The sequence below is a fragment of the Botryllus schlosseri genome, chromosome 4 (genome assembly GCF_051294905.1).
Source record: "Botryllus schlosseri isolate E-star chromosome 4, Bs_hap1, whole genome shotgun sequence".
Classification (NCBI taxonomy): Eukaryota; Metazoa; Chordata; class Ascidiacea; order Stolidobranchia; family Styelidae; genus Botryllus; species Botryllus schlosseri.
This window is the reverse complement of record NC_137239.1, coordinates 24,880,557-24,896,073: the sequence shown is the minus strand read 5'-3', so window position 1 is coordinate 24,896,073 and position 15,517 is coordinate 24,880,557. Positions and strand designations below refer to the sequence as shown.

Below are 15,517 nucleotides of genomic sequence, written 5' to 3'. Positions count from 1 at the left end.
TCCACATTGCCAGGTGGATGACTAAAAACAAAAAAGGTCATCTTTTCGCTCAGAGCTAAAATCACCGTTTTTCACTCCGAAATACCCGCCGGAGCGTCACTTCTGTGCTAATTCGCGGCATATCACTCGCAATTTGCTCTAAATCTGACCTAAATTTTCAAAAAAGAGGACAAAATCTCAAAAAAGAGGACAAAAGGGCGTCCTCCGAGGACACTTTTAAAAAAGTCAAAAAAGAGGACAAATCCTCTTAAAAGAGGACGTATGGTAAGCCTAAACTACTGTCCTACACAGTCGACCGTGCGTCACCAGATCGTTTGTGACGTTATATTGGAAGTAGAGCAAAATCGGGAATGACCTCGTTTTAGCTCACCTTTTTGTCACTCATGTGAAAACAGACCTCGCTCTCTCGGTTAAAAGGTGTTAAATGGACAATCACGCATCTCCAGAGTAGAGGTCGACCGATTTTCGACCTGGCCGATTATCGAGGCCGATATCTGGAACTTTTCCGATTATCGATATCGGCCTATGAAGGCCGATATCGCGGCCAATATTGTACAATGTACATGTAAAAAAAATTGAAAAATATTGGAAATTCAATGCTCCGTGTTCTCAATCTCAAGAAATCGACGACGCGTAGGGCGATACGTGACAGATCTACCCTTGCATGACGAGTTTAACTGGGTGAGCATGCAGAGAAACTATGTTTCCTGCATTACAATCTACCTCTTGGACTGATCTGCAATTCTGTATCACCTTTTGCTTTTTGGGTTATCCCAAATTTTAATGAATGTACACAATTAAGCAATAATTCTTTTTAATTTCAGTTTTCTCGTTTGTTGTTGCGCTTTCTGTGGCATGTAGCCTACAGGTGCTATCGTGCCTATATTATATAATATTTTTTGCGAAATGGTTCTCTGCTCCTTCCATATTAATATCGGACTATGATATCGGTTATCGGCCTTGTGAGTGTGTGGATAATCGGTATCGGCCTGCAAAAATCAATATCGGTCGAACTCTACTCCAGAGATGGAAAAAAGTGGTATTGTGTTTTAATGTAACGCTTGGAATTTGGAGTTTAATGTAACGCTTGGAATTTGGAGTATACCTCACTATTTAGGCGCCTCTTGTTGTGCTTTGATCGGATGCCGATAAGATATATCCAGGAAAGATCCACTACGTCACTTCGAATCGGAACAGGTGTTTCAATCATGATATTTGATAACTCGCAGGTATCATCAAGACTAACAATATTGTCAGAATTCGTATTCACACATCGGGGTTTGATTTCAATAACCATGTTGCCAACTCGTACGAGTCGATCACATCCACAGAGATCACCCTAAAACGTGAAGCGACATTAGGAAATTACAAAAAAATAGAGATTCGATTTGCTTCAGGCGTGTACATTGGAGTCCGATCATAATAGGATGCGATCCGAATTCACCCTATGTTCAATTTTTGTTTTTGTGACAACTATAGTGTATACACCCGAAGAAGAAAGAAACAAAGAAAAAGTATCAAAATTCAGGACATATCAGTCTGCTGGAGTTTCGCATTGACAAGCTACCAACTTTCTACGAGTATATTCGATACGGGTCTGTATCGATGCATATTGCACATTGAGCTCATAAGTTCGCATCTTCGTGACGCGTTGTCACTGGTAACTTTATATTCGTCTTCGTCGACCATGGACGGAAATGGCATGCGAAATTGCGCTTAACAAAACCTGAGTAAATTCTGTAGGTTATTTAAGAACAGTGGTTCCCAACTTTTTCGACTCATCGCCCACTTATCAATCTTGACACAATATTTCGCCACCCATATTTACAGACCCGAAAAAGAGGACTTATAAACGGAAAATTTATTCGCCTAACGATGATCGCTGGTGAATTTACTGAAAAAAGCCATTTTTGGAGGTGCTTAGTGCCCGGAAAACCAGTTTTCGCGTCTACTTTCCGTTATTGAGTTGACCCTTTTTCACGTCATATGCAGAATAAGCCAGGCTTGGAACCAAGTCACAACGCTCCGACTCACAGGTCAATTCCACTTTCATAGTTTTGACTCGAGTCAAGTCGAGTCATTTTCAATTCACCAACGCGACAAGTCCGAGTCCAAGTCAGCGAGTAGAGGGTCGACTTCGAGTCATAGTGTTTTTGAATCGAGTCCGAGTCCAAGTCATTATGTTCACTGTCCAGTTTTTAGTTCAATCCGATTCAATCCACTTTTTTCAACACTGCTAGAGTGATATAAAATGGCTCGCGTTCATAATATGGTAATTTTCAAGTCAAGTCGAGTCACCGAAACATCGTGACATTACAATCGCGTCATTACAACCCCGGAATAAGCCATCGACACGTGCCTTTTTTGGCAGTGTCAATTATATCGCACTTTTTAATACACTCTATTACACTATAATATTTATCACACTATTTAATATATCGATGTTCTAGCATTTTCGTCCCTATCGCCCCCCAGTCACCACTAGTTTATGAAAATCGGCCACTGGGGGGAAGGGGGTATCGCCCACGTTGGGAACCATTTATTTATAACTATTCGTAACAATACGTTTACTTTGCAGAACGAAAATGAGCTTTGTCGTTGGTATTGACTTTACGTCTTCAAACGGTGACCCACACCTGCCGGGATCATTGCACTACATCGACCCAAGACGACCCAATCAATATTCCTTAGCAATTCAGGTGAATCACGTTTGATTTCTGCATGATGATGATGATGATAAAACCAGATTTCCTTTGAATTCAAGTACGTGGGAAAAACTAAACAACGTTTGCAGGACCGCACAAAACAAGTCCCCAGAGTTATTAGAACACGCGCATCACGCGAGCGAAAGGCTCACCCTTGACGCGTCCCCTGGGGCTTGATTTAGAACAGGCTAGGGCCATAGATTCTGCCAATGGCACATATTTGCTGGATAATCCTGTTTGTGCGAAAAATTATCGACACGACAGATTTTGTGTTGTCGCGAGAGACCCCTCACACTTTCAGAAGGAGTTCTGTATCATCTAAAAATAGTAAATTGAGATTCAGCGCTCTCTTCGCCACGATTATTCGAAATTTCATGCCGGTGACGTGATATTTTGTGATATACAATGTTATATACAATGTTTTTTCCAATTATCCACTTCGCTGATAGTTAGCTCTGTGTCACCCGAAAATTTTCGGGTTCATTTCAATATAAATATAATGTTCAATTGTATTTTGAAGTTATGTGCCTCCAAGAAGCTCTTCAAATATACATATGAAAAACTTATTGGAGGTACAGAACTTCATAGTATCTTCATATTCGTATTTTTTTCCATATGAATATACTATTCAAATATATATATATATCGAAAAACGTGACTTACCACCTTTACATCGGTTTACACTTTACAGTTACACGGATATATAGATAAGGGAATTCTCCTTCTGCTAGGTTTACATATGTCTTTGTTCATTTATTCTTTGTTCTATTTTTTCATGTAAAAATGGATGGTCCCCGAGGACGCGCTAATGTATTTTTTTCACGTTTCGCGTTAGTTGGTTATACTATTTATTTCTAAGAAAATTGCCGTAACCATGCATCAACCTGAATTGCTGGTTTACAAAAATTGTCGTTAACGTGTGGCGAGATAGCGTAGTGGTATAATCCACAGCTGCAACACCGATAGGTTGCGGTTTCGAGTCCGACCGAGGTCTACTCCATAATTTCTACTTAAGTGTTGGAGGCTTATCTAGGCTCATCCTCGTCACCTCATCCGTGTATAAGTGGTGTCTTATAAAATCCTAGAAGTGGGCCGTGCTACAAGTCGGCAGCTGCGGAATGAAAGATGATGAAAATTGGCCTGGTGTAAATGACCATAGTAATCGACAGCGACCAGGAATACTACAAACAACGACTTTTATGCAAGACGTTGTATTTATTTCTAAAAAATTTCTGCAACCATAAATCAACCCGAATTGGTGGTTTCAGAAAACAAATCTTGGAGGATAGGTACCCGTACTGACATCAGGACAGCTAGTGAAAGTAAATCGCGCAAGGCGCGAGGAGAATTTGAAAAAAAGTTCAATAAATATCAAAAAAATAATTTGCGAAATACCTTTGGGCGCCCTTGAGCTCATCCCCAATTGGGTATTTCGGGTTGCCACAGTTACCACCATGCACTGATATTTATGAATATTTACAGCTAGACGTGGATGAAGCACATTTATTGCTATACTTACTTGACTTCATCCACAGGCTGTTGGCGAGATAATAGAAGACTACGATTCAGATAAGTTGTTCCCAGCATATGGATTTGGAGCGAAATTGCCTCCAGACGGGGAAATATCGCACTTTTTTCCAATAGTAAGTACAGGCATCTATGACAATTGGCGGTATTTTAGCGCATCTGATAATGTTTGATATTCCACGTCAGATAGTAGCCTACTGCTAGATATTCGAATCAGACATAGGGCGATAGGTGGTCAACACCAAAGATCTCATTTATCCGGATCCGGAGTACTTTTCGGAGATGTGCCTTTCAAAAGCATCCACATCCGATTAACGGTAACGAGACCAATAATTTGATTCAAGCTGATAATACCATCTTTTGCTTAACGTTTCACAATGTTGCAAATGAACTCGCCATGTACTAATTTACGGTTTTGTTTCCAATCACCAACTGCTAATCAATTTGCCCGTAGAACTTCGATCAAAACGATCCAAATTGTGTTGGAATAAAGGGAGTACTGGAAGAATATCAGAGATGCATCAAAAGGATAGTGTTGCACGGACCCACAAATTTCTCTCCTATCATCAGAAGCGTCTCAGAGTAAGTCATATTCCAGACGTAGCGCAGACCTGCTTCACGTGCGAGCCGCATATCAAAAATCTTAGTTTTAAAAGAGCCACAACACAAAAGTTCAAAAATACGAATCTATTACATCACGATGAGATATAGGCTATCGAATGTAGTTTATTATTGTGTGATGAAACGGTGCGTCTACACCTGGGCGGCAAGGTGTTTGGAATTAGGCTGATATGTAGCCAAAGCAGTGCGGAGCAGTTCCTTTAAAGTTGCTGATCATTTAAGGAAGATTTCATATCGGTAATATTATCACCCTGTAAATCGTTGGTAACTCGCGGTAAAGTTTTGGTGTTTGGTTTTGTAATGACATTTCAAGTTACTAGCTTCGTAATTATTGAGCTAATCTTGACAGTATATCTTCCCTTTATTATCACTGAAATTTTATTTTCCTTTTCATACTTCTTTTCTTGTAATTATCGCTCAACGATATTGTCTTGGTTAAACTCTTCGGTTTTTGGTCGACTTTCCTTTAGGACCGAAACAACACTTCGTCAGGTTCTCCGCAAAACGTTGGTTTTGTGCCCCCGTAGACTAAACTAAACGACGCACACGATTTAAAATTGGTATTTCTTCACTGTCAAATAATTGTTCTCGTCTTGTGGTGTTCACATTGCCAGGACGGGAACATTCGGTGCTAGTCATTTAGGCGCCTATGAACAATTAAACCTATATGTATCGAGGTCAGCATAAAGGCAGTCCTTATCGGCCGAGGCTTTCTGGGTGCCGATCGTCCTGGCACACTTCTCAGAGTCGCATATTACATGTTACATGTGCTAAAACGCCATATGTCCTGGCGCGAATGATCGACGTCGAAACGCCCATTTCTATAAATCATTCGTATTTTTTCTTTGGGGAAGGGTACGCAATAATCAAGGGAACTTTGCGACATTGAAGTGCACAGAGCGCGAATTTTTTTTGAAAAAATTGTAATGGAAGAGCTGTTTGCCCGGAAATAATCGCGACCTGCGCTCCGTGATTATTTATCAAGTTCATTGTTGAACGCAATGATTTATCATTGATTAATAACCGTTGTGCAATCAATAAAGAGTCGCAATCATAGGACTCAATGAGGCGAGCCGCACTTTGCCCACCACTGATTCGCGTCCAATGCCATGGAATGACCAATGCCATGAAATGACCAATGCCATTGCGCATCACGAATGCTGATATCTTACCGGTCCATTCCCACATGCAGTATGGCTTCCCAAGTGTCCGACGGATCTGAATACTTTGTTTTGATGATGGTTACTGACGGCGTGATCACCGACATGGAAGCCACGAAAGAAGAAATCGTCAACGCTGCCAAATTTCCGATGTCTATCATCATTGTAGGTGTTGGAAACGATGACTTTGAAGGTAGGGATTGGATTCGAACAGTGCAATTAAGCGACACTTCGCAGTATAATAAAAGATGTACTGTAGCAAACAGCGAAGTCGCATTTCCTTCAAAGGAAACTGAACAATCAACATCAAGTTGGTGCAAAAACGTCAATAGAACTGCGCGCCAATATCCAATATACAAAAATGAGTAATTATGGGGTAGAGTTTTAATTTTTGATGGTTCACCCTTCGATACGTTCGTTTTGAAGTTTCGCCGGTCTCGTGATGTCAAAGAGAAACACTGGTCTAGTCTATATGTATAAGGTTTCGCCAGACATGCGATGTTCATACTCGACCAAGCTTTTCTCGCCGCCTATTTATTTGGCAGACCACTTCACGGAATAGTATGTTTACCGAGATGACATATGTCTTGGTTTCACATGTCTTGTCTTGACGTGTCGTGTCTCCGTAGTGACCGATATGTGCCGGAGTCTAATAGCCACGCGCTCGCAGATTGCACAGTGTACATCAAGCACGCCCTGAAGCAGCGGTTCTCAACCGAGGGTTCGCGGAGGCCTGGGAGTCCGCGAAGCATTTTCAGGGGGTCCGCGAAGCCTATGAATTTACAAAATCGTTTTTAACCAAATTTGTATATTTTTAAAAAAAATTAGGAAAATCACGAGGCAGTTTTTCTTCATTAGCAATAGAACTCACATCAACAGAATGGCCGTAAAAGATTAAATATTCTGCTGGGCAGACTCATTTTAGCTGTAAATTGCCAATATCCTACTGATACAAATATTTTGCTGTTTCGTTGGGGATTGTGCAAAAATAAATAGTTGCATTAGTAAGGTCAATCACGGTCACTTGGATATGTTTACAAATTCCAATTTCTCTGCTATATACATAACCACTTTTCCATAATAACCAATTGTGTCGCCGGAAGCGTTACCCGTTAATATTACATTCGTCACCAACTTTCTTTGTCTAAATCTGTGGCTCTCAAATTGGGGGGCGCACCTCCTTTGGGGGGCGTGAAAGAATCTGAAGGATGGAACAAAGATGTCGTCAACTGAAAAATATTTTCGCGCTTCGCGCGATTTACCTGCAGTTCGTTGTTTTTGCTATGTGTTTAGCTCGAATTTCATATTGAAGAATTCTCTCATCAACATGCATAACCATCCATGCAATCAAACTATCCATCGGGTTTGCTAGCATTCTGGTTTCATTTTGTGTTATGACAATAAGGGGGCGCGAAATTTTTCACTATCGTGGGGAGGGGGGCGTTTCTAAAAAGTTTGAGAACCACTGGCCTAAATGGATTTTGATCATTCGTTCATATCAAATCGAAGGTGTGGATTTTCAAGGCACGTCCACATATTTCAAGATATGCAGTTGCAGAATTCGCTTTGAAAGTATAAAAGTCAACCCAATTCCTGCATGAATAGGATGTCATCTTGACGAAAAGTCATTTAAATGCTGTCTATCACTAGTCCTGCAGTTTTCATTTGCAGAAGACAGATGATGATTGTGCGAATATTGAGATAAATTTGATCTAAAACGTCGGTGGTCCGTGGGGGTCCGTGACGGCCCAAAAGGGATCCGCGAATACAAAAAGGTTGAGAGCCACTGCCCTAAAGAGACACTGTGATTTGAAGACATTGTGGTCTCACATTAAAGTGGAAGACGGGAAACATTGGGCAGCAGCTATTATCTTATTCAAAAGGTTACCGTACTCGAACTGCAGCTAAAATATTCTCATGAAAAGTCGATACTTTCATCGATTTGTGTAACATCGAGGTGACCCATCATCGCTTCAGGTATTGAAATTACTGGCACGCATTTCGTTACTGGTCCGCTTTCTCGACCCGACCGAGGCAGAGACTGAATTTAGCTAGTTTTCCGCAATAATTATGAAGTAACTGTTTGTTTGTTTGTGTTATTCACGGTTCAACTACAATGATCATTTACACCAGGCCTATTTTCTTCATTTTGATTCCGTATATGCCGACTTGTAGCAGGGCCCACTTCTGGACTTACGACGGGACAGAGGGACCTATGATAAAACCCCGAAATAAATGCAGGGATATGGATGGCGCGGAGCGCTGTTACAATTTTCAATTTGAATAAATCTCCTCAAAATACCCGATACTTCATCCTTCTCAGTTACGGGTAGGATGGGCGGCAGTTACGGTCATAATCAAGCCAACGGTACGACTGAAATGTTTTTTTTCCAGCCATGGAGGAGCTCGATGGCGATACCGTGCGTTTGTCATACGAGGGCGTCGAAGCGGAACGTGACATTGTGCAGGTTAGTCATGTTTCTTTATATCTGGCGGGCAAAGCCCCCAGATCACCCTTTCTTTTACGGGCCACGGTCCAACTCGTTACGACTCTTTATACATACTGTACATACATATGTCTCCGACGGGTTTTCGGTATTTTCATTTTTGCGATGACGAATAAATTTCTCGCTTTCACTCCTCTCTCTCTCTCTCTCTCTCTCTCTCTCTCTCTCTCTCTCTCTTGAATGTATATGTGCCAGAATAAACTTCCTCAATTTGCCAGTTTTCTATCACAGTGTGAACGAATGTAGTCTGCCGAATAGGATGGCTACAGTATACATGGTGTTCCAAGTGTTCCCAATATTTTCGGATGTAGGATCCGCATTTCAAACTTCAGAGAACATATGGAGCCGCATGAGAACACCCGAGTAGGGTACATCAAACGACAATTTAAAGGTTGCTAGCCTACCTCTTGATCTCACCATCCAACTAATTAAAAAACACGGGCATTATAGACTTCTAATACAGATTATATGTCGGTTATTGCCATAGATTGAAATAAACTGAAAATGAATATCATTAATACCAGATACTATATTATACCGTTATGTGATAGCTCTTCATTAGAGGTGGTCAAAGTAGTCAAGAAAGCTACTCAAGTAGAAGTAAAAGTAGCGACGTAAAAATCTACTCAAGTACGAGTAGAAGTACTTCTTTCATAAGCAACCTATAAATACTTGAAGTAGAAGCAGAATTGACTGACTTCAAATCCATTCAAGTAAGTAAGTAGTTGTGAAAACGATCGTAATTCGTTTCCATGGATTGTCAAAAGGTGCAAATCGAGCTATGCGAAAGGTGCCGAGCTCGATTCATATTGATGCATACCAGGAGGTATCAAAATTTCGACGGCATAAGCATTCGTCCCCATCATGGGATGAAAATGATGGTATTGATATGGAAATGCGATACTAATCCTATGTTTATTCGAACAGCACGTTTTAGAAAATATCATAGTATGCCGCCCACCCCCATATTATAAGGCCCGTGGTTTAGTCGAAGAGCAATACGGAGAAGTTTTATAGGATACGTTGTAAACACTTTGCGCGATTACTAAACGTTAATAAAATATATGGTGGATTGTAAAAATGCCATATTGCGTAGCTTCTTTTCCAGAAATTAAAGGGATTATACTAGACTTGCTTTTATGCTTGAACATGTATGTTATCCAGACAAAAGAACTGATATTTATTAGAACTCAAAGTATATGATACTGGCAATTGAAAGTGAAAGATAAATACTACTTCTAAAAACCTAAAATGTACTTCATGTCTTTAGTCAAGAAACTTTCTAAGGTGGAATGCTAAAACTGGTGTAAAGCTAAGAAAAAGACAGAGTCCACTTTTCCAGAATAGGACACGCCATGGACTGCTAGATTACGATATGATAAGTAAATGCTACAAAGCGAAACATCAATTTCAAACGTTATGATGAGCCATATATACTGTGATGCAATATTTAATATGGGCGAAGGGCGACAATGCGGTGTGAATGGAACCACCCCAACGAGCTACCTAAATTATATTCACCAATACTTTCGTGAAATCTTACTGGTTACTCCGTATCCCACGACCAGAGGTGGTCAAAGTAGTCAAGAAAGCTACTCAAGTAGAAGTAGAATTAGCGATGCAAAAATCTTCTCAAGTACGAGTAGAAGTACTTCTTTCATAAGCAACCTCAAACTACTTCAAGTAGACGTAGAATTGACTGACTTTAATTCTACTCAAGTAAGTAAGTAGTTTTGAATTCGTTTGCATGGACTGTCAAACCTGCAGATTGAGCTATGAAGAAGGTGCCGGGAGTGTGATTCGTATTGATGCATACCAGGAGGAGAGGATCAATTATCGACGGAACAAGCATGCCTCCGCAGCATGGGATGCAAATTATAGTATTGATATGAAAATGTGATACTAACCCTCTGTTTACTCGAACACCCCGTTTTAGAAAATATCATGACATGGCGGCCTACCCCATATTATAAGCAGGGCTTTGGAGCAGCCATAAATTGAAACTGCTCAAGCTCCGGCTCCGGAGCTGTCTTCCACCATACATTAGCTCCGGCTCCAGCTCCGGAGCCGCATTATTACCACTGCTCCGGCTCCAGCTCCGACTCCGGCACTGAAATTATCGAATGGGTCTGTCTATATCAGGGGTAGCCAACCCGCGGGGCAAATGTGGCCCGCGAGAGGGTTTTGCGTGACCCGCGAGGTAATTTCCTATTATATTATCGGAAATAAATTGCTACGATTGCGAACTTGCAATGCCAACCAAAAATTACAATTCTGGCTGTGACACTTGGGATGTTAAGGACTAAAACATCAGCTCTAACGCATTTTCAGATCCAGGTCCAGTCACATTTTCAGTAAATCGTGGTACATTACAGTAAACTAAAATAGTAGCGAAATTCTTCTTCACGCTTCGCGTGTTTAATTGTCACACGAGTTCTTGCTTGGTAGCCTACCCCTACTGAAAATGAAAAAAAAACCGCCTAATTTACCCGATTGAGTCTAACTGTATTCGCAATTACGGGAGAAAGTCTTCTCGCGTTTGCGCTCGCATGAAGATCGTCGACGGTGAAATGTAGGCACAAAATGATTGTCGCATATTATAGGAGACCTTCGATATCGATGTGGCCAGACGCCGAATAGTCGTGTCCTTGCAAACTGAGCCTAGTGGGCGGTATACAATAGACCCGCAATATATACTCAAGTAATAATATTATTGACCTAGTTTATTTATGAACTTAATTTTACCCGCTTGGCGCGGCTATTGGACCGTGCACTCGTTCATCAATTGCATGTGTCCCTTCAATTGAAAAGGTTGGCCATTCCTGGTCTATATAGATAACTAATCTACCCATAGGTTAGTTGTTATCTATAGCAATCTAGAATCTGTCAGCTGTCAATAACATCCGATGTAGCAGCGAAGACATGTATAGGTGCCGCCGTGCCGGCTTTTGACGTCGTAATGAATACTTGTCAAATGTCGACAATATCATGGTTGCATTAGAACGCACTTTGCTCTATGCCATTGCTGTTCACAGATTAAAATTCAGGCTTGCTGTTCAATTATGATAAATCAGCAGATGTGGTTGTTGCATATATATAATAGCATCTTATGAAATAGGCCGGAGCCGGAGCTACTCCTCAAATAATGGGCTCCAGCTCCGGCTCCGGCTGAATTCTATGTAGAGCTCCGGCTCCGGCTCCAGCTCCGGTGAAAATGCACGGCTCCGGGGCTCCGGCTCCGGGCTCCGGCTCCGAAACCCTGATTATAAGGTCCCTAGTTTAGGCAAAGAGCAATACTGACAAATTGTGTCGGATACGGTTTCAACACTTTGCGCGATTAGTATAGGCTTACGTTAATAAAAAAATATTGTGGATCGTAAAATTACCATATAGTGTAGCTTTATTTTCAGAAAATGGAGAGATTACTATACTTGCATTTACACTTCAACATGTATGTTATGCAGACAAAAGAACTGAAAGTAATTAAAACCGAATAAATGATTCTCGGAATTGAAATAGAAATACAAATACCACGTTTAAAAAGCCGAAAATATATTTCATGTCTTTTGCCCAGAAAGTTTCAAAGGTGGTCTGCTAAAACAGGTGTAACTTTCAAAAAAGCCGGAGTCCACTTTTTCAGATTAGCTCACGTCAAGGGCTGCTACATTGCGAAACGGTAGTTTCGAGCGTTTTGGTGGGTCATATTTACTGTGATGAAATATTTGATATGGGCAACAATGCCGTATGAGCGGAACCACACAATTCGGTATCAAAAATATATTCACCGATACTTTCGGGGAAACATATTTGTCACTCCATAACTACTGTGCGAGAAGCGCAACAAAAATTTTGGGCATTACTTGACTTTGATGAAAATTAAATGTTGGTACTCCGTGAAAACAGCCCTGAAACTCCCCAGGCAATCTTTCTTATTGGAGGATTAGACTACTTCTACTTGACAAACTGCAAATAGCGAAAAGTAAGTAAGTAGATCACAAAATATTACGAAGTAGAAGTACAATTAGAGAACATCTGATATACTTGAGTAAGTACCAGAAGTAGCGGGAAACTACTTGAGTACTTCGAAAAAGTAGAAGCATTTCGTTACCGACCACCTCTGCCCACGACCCCATGTACCCAGTACGATTATAGCAAATATTTTTGACTCACATTGAAAACCATGGCTCGATACAGAACAAATTGTGCGTTTCATTTCAGTTTGTGCCTATGCGCAACCATATTGGAGCAACGAAAGACCATGTCTTGAGCAAATCAAACTTAGCTAAGGACGTGCTTGAGGAAATACCAGACCAGCTGGTCGATTATATGAGAAGCAGAAACTTTCATCCTCAAGAAACACCGTACGCGGAATCTGACAACTTCAGCTTCTGAGGAAAATTTCTGCAATTTTGTCACACCAAAACCATCACCGATGTAAATTGTACTACATGCATGTTAGAAGAACTCCGATATTAACACATATGGTGAACTAAGATAAAAAATATTTATCGATTTGACAAAATAACAGCGGTCTACCATATAAATCGTGATTGTATTTAGTAATGATTTGCTTGCTTGCTTTACAACACTGTGTGGCTGAAAGACCATGCCATGCATTTGAAAATTCCTTTATACTCCTGGTATATTTTGTTTAGAAAACTACTAACTTCTCAATATATATAGATCATGTAGTGTGGAATCGTGTTTGTTTGTTTGAGGTATTCATGGTGTTTGTCGACTACTATGGTCATATACACCAGGCCAATTTTCTTCATTTTCGTTCCGTAGCTGCCGACTTGTAGCACGGCCCACTTCTAGGCTTGCAGAGATTGCTCGAGATGAACTATATTCTTATAGGTGACTTGTGTATTGATATTTACATCTTTATACAGAACATGGACAACACGCATTTCACTCCATGCCGTAACCAATATACTGTGATTATGCATGTATACCGTATGGCATATGATCACTATAGGGCAAGTTTATGTTGCAGTCGAATCCGGGGAAAGATGCATTTATTTTTCACAAAAGTAGCTGTAAAAAGTTGCATTTATGGACAAGATACTTGACATTATCAGGGTATGAGTTATTAGAACCGATCCGTATCCAGGGCACTGTAGCAAAACTGAGTGTTTGCGACTTTAATAAAATCAACAGCATGAAAACATTCGCGTCTGACCGCCGAGGTGAGCGGACGTGTCTAGATTGAGCAGCTCATCCTGCAATCAGCGTCGAGAGCTTGTTGCGAGGTTTCGGTTTTCTGGTGTAAAGGCTTACTTATAGTAATACTCTAGCGGTACTCGGATAGGATTACGTGCAGTGATAAGTTATTAGCTGTATAAGCCACCATCCCGCCTGGTGGCAGCGGATGTTGGTAACGATGACATGGAATTTACTGTTGTCACATCAAAACGCAGTAAAAGGGGTTCACAAAGCGAGTCGGATGGTGATAGTCCGCCATTGAAAGTCCGCCATTGAAAGCAAAGAATAATAAGTCTGACGCAGACTATTCTGGCCGCTTAGCCGATTCAGCTCGCAACGAAAATTTGAAAATAGTTGTAAAGGGTAAAGAGAGGAACACTATCATCCTACCACAGTGAACAAGTGCTTACACGCAGTGATTGGTAATTATGAAGGGATCCGCGTATTCCCGCCGGGAGACTTACTCGTCACCTGCCACAATCGCTCGCAGGCCGATAAGCTCCTATCTCTAGATATGTTTACGGACGGGGTAGTGTCAATTCCAGTTAATACGGGATGTTACGATGAGAGTAAACTGCATCAGCATGCGTCTAGGGCCGTTATCAGAGGTGTGCCAGCTGACATGTCAGAATACGAAGTTGTTGAACTCCTCAGCGAATCACAGGTGTGCTTTGCTTAACGTCTAAATCGCAAGTCAACTGATGGCTATGTTGCTAGTTTGTCAATGCTGCTCGGGTTTGATGTTCCAACACCTCCAGATGAGCTGTATATTGAATATCTTCGATTCAAGACAAATCCCTCTAATCCTCCCCCATTGAGGTGCCACCGATGCAATCGATTCGGTCACACGAAGGCAAATTGCGGTGGAAGAAAAACGTGCTCCAAATGTGGGAGTCATGAGCATGAGCATCATCAGTGCGATCAGGAAAAGAGGTGTGTCAATTGCTAAATGCCCCATAGCGCAGCTTACGGTGGGGAAATTTACAATCTACTCTCAGACCGATTTGTGACTTTCAATCTCTTATCTCGACTTCAAATATTGGATGATTTGCAAGTCAGAGGTAACCATAGTCTTACCATATGCCCGTGGTTATTAAAATGCGCTATGATTGGATACATCATTGCAAACAGCCCTCGGACGCGATCCACCACGTCACATTGTCGATGCTATATTCCGAGATTATATTTTTGAGCATTACCCAAACAGAATGCTAATTTACACCGATGGATCTAAAAACATCAACGGTGCTGCATGGGTACTCCTTCTACATCCCCGATCGCAATATAAGAACATCAAAAGTATCTTTGAAACTCCTATCAATCTTCTCAATTGAGTTGAGAGCAATATTCGATGTACTGAATGGATTTCAGAAAATTCCATCGAACGAGTTGCTATTCTGAGTGACTCTTTGAGTGCATTGCTGTCGTTGAAAACCATCTTGGTGAAAACAACTATATTACCAATCAAATATTAGAACTAACTCACCATCTCTTACATGAAAGCCATAGAGATATTTCTTTTGTATGGATTCCAGGACACTGTGGTATTGAAGGGAATGAAGTCGCTGACCGACTGGCGAAAGAGGCTGCGGCCCATGACTTCGCTGACCATATAGTGTCAGTGCTTTTCAACCTGTGTGACGGTTCGCACTTGTGCGAATGAAAAAAATTGCAGTGCGAATGACGAAGGTGGTGCGAACGGTGCGAATGAAAATCCCGGATGAGTGCGAATGACGAAGGTGGTGCGAATGGTGCGAATAAAAATTCCGAATGAGTGCGAATGAAATCGTGA

The 15,517-nt window shown here is 41.2% G+C and overlaps 1 pseudogene across 1 annotated transcript in view; it reads left to right on the top strand.

Moving 5' to 3' along the window:
* Positions 1–13,127, top strand: part of LOC145437561 (copine-8-like) — a 30,170-nt pseudogene extending 17,043 nt beyond the window's left edge. The window contains exons 10-16 of the transcript XR_013914684.1: positions 1,480–1,595; positions 2,579–2,699; positions 4,241–4,348; positions 4,687–4,814; positions 6,046–6,206; positions 8,408–8,481; positions 12,739–13,127. The product of XR_013914684.1 is annotated as a copine-8-like (transcript). The remainder of the gene's footprint in view (positions 1–1,479; positions 1,596–2,578; positions 2,700–4,240; positions 4,349–4,686; positions 4,815–6,045; positions 6,207–8,407; positions 8,482–12,738) is intronic.
* The last annotated feature ends 2,390 nt before the right edge of the window (positions 13,128–15,517 follow it).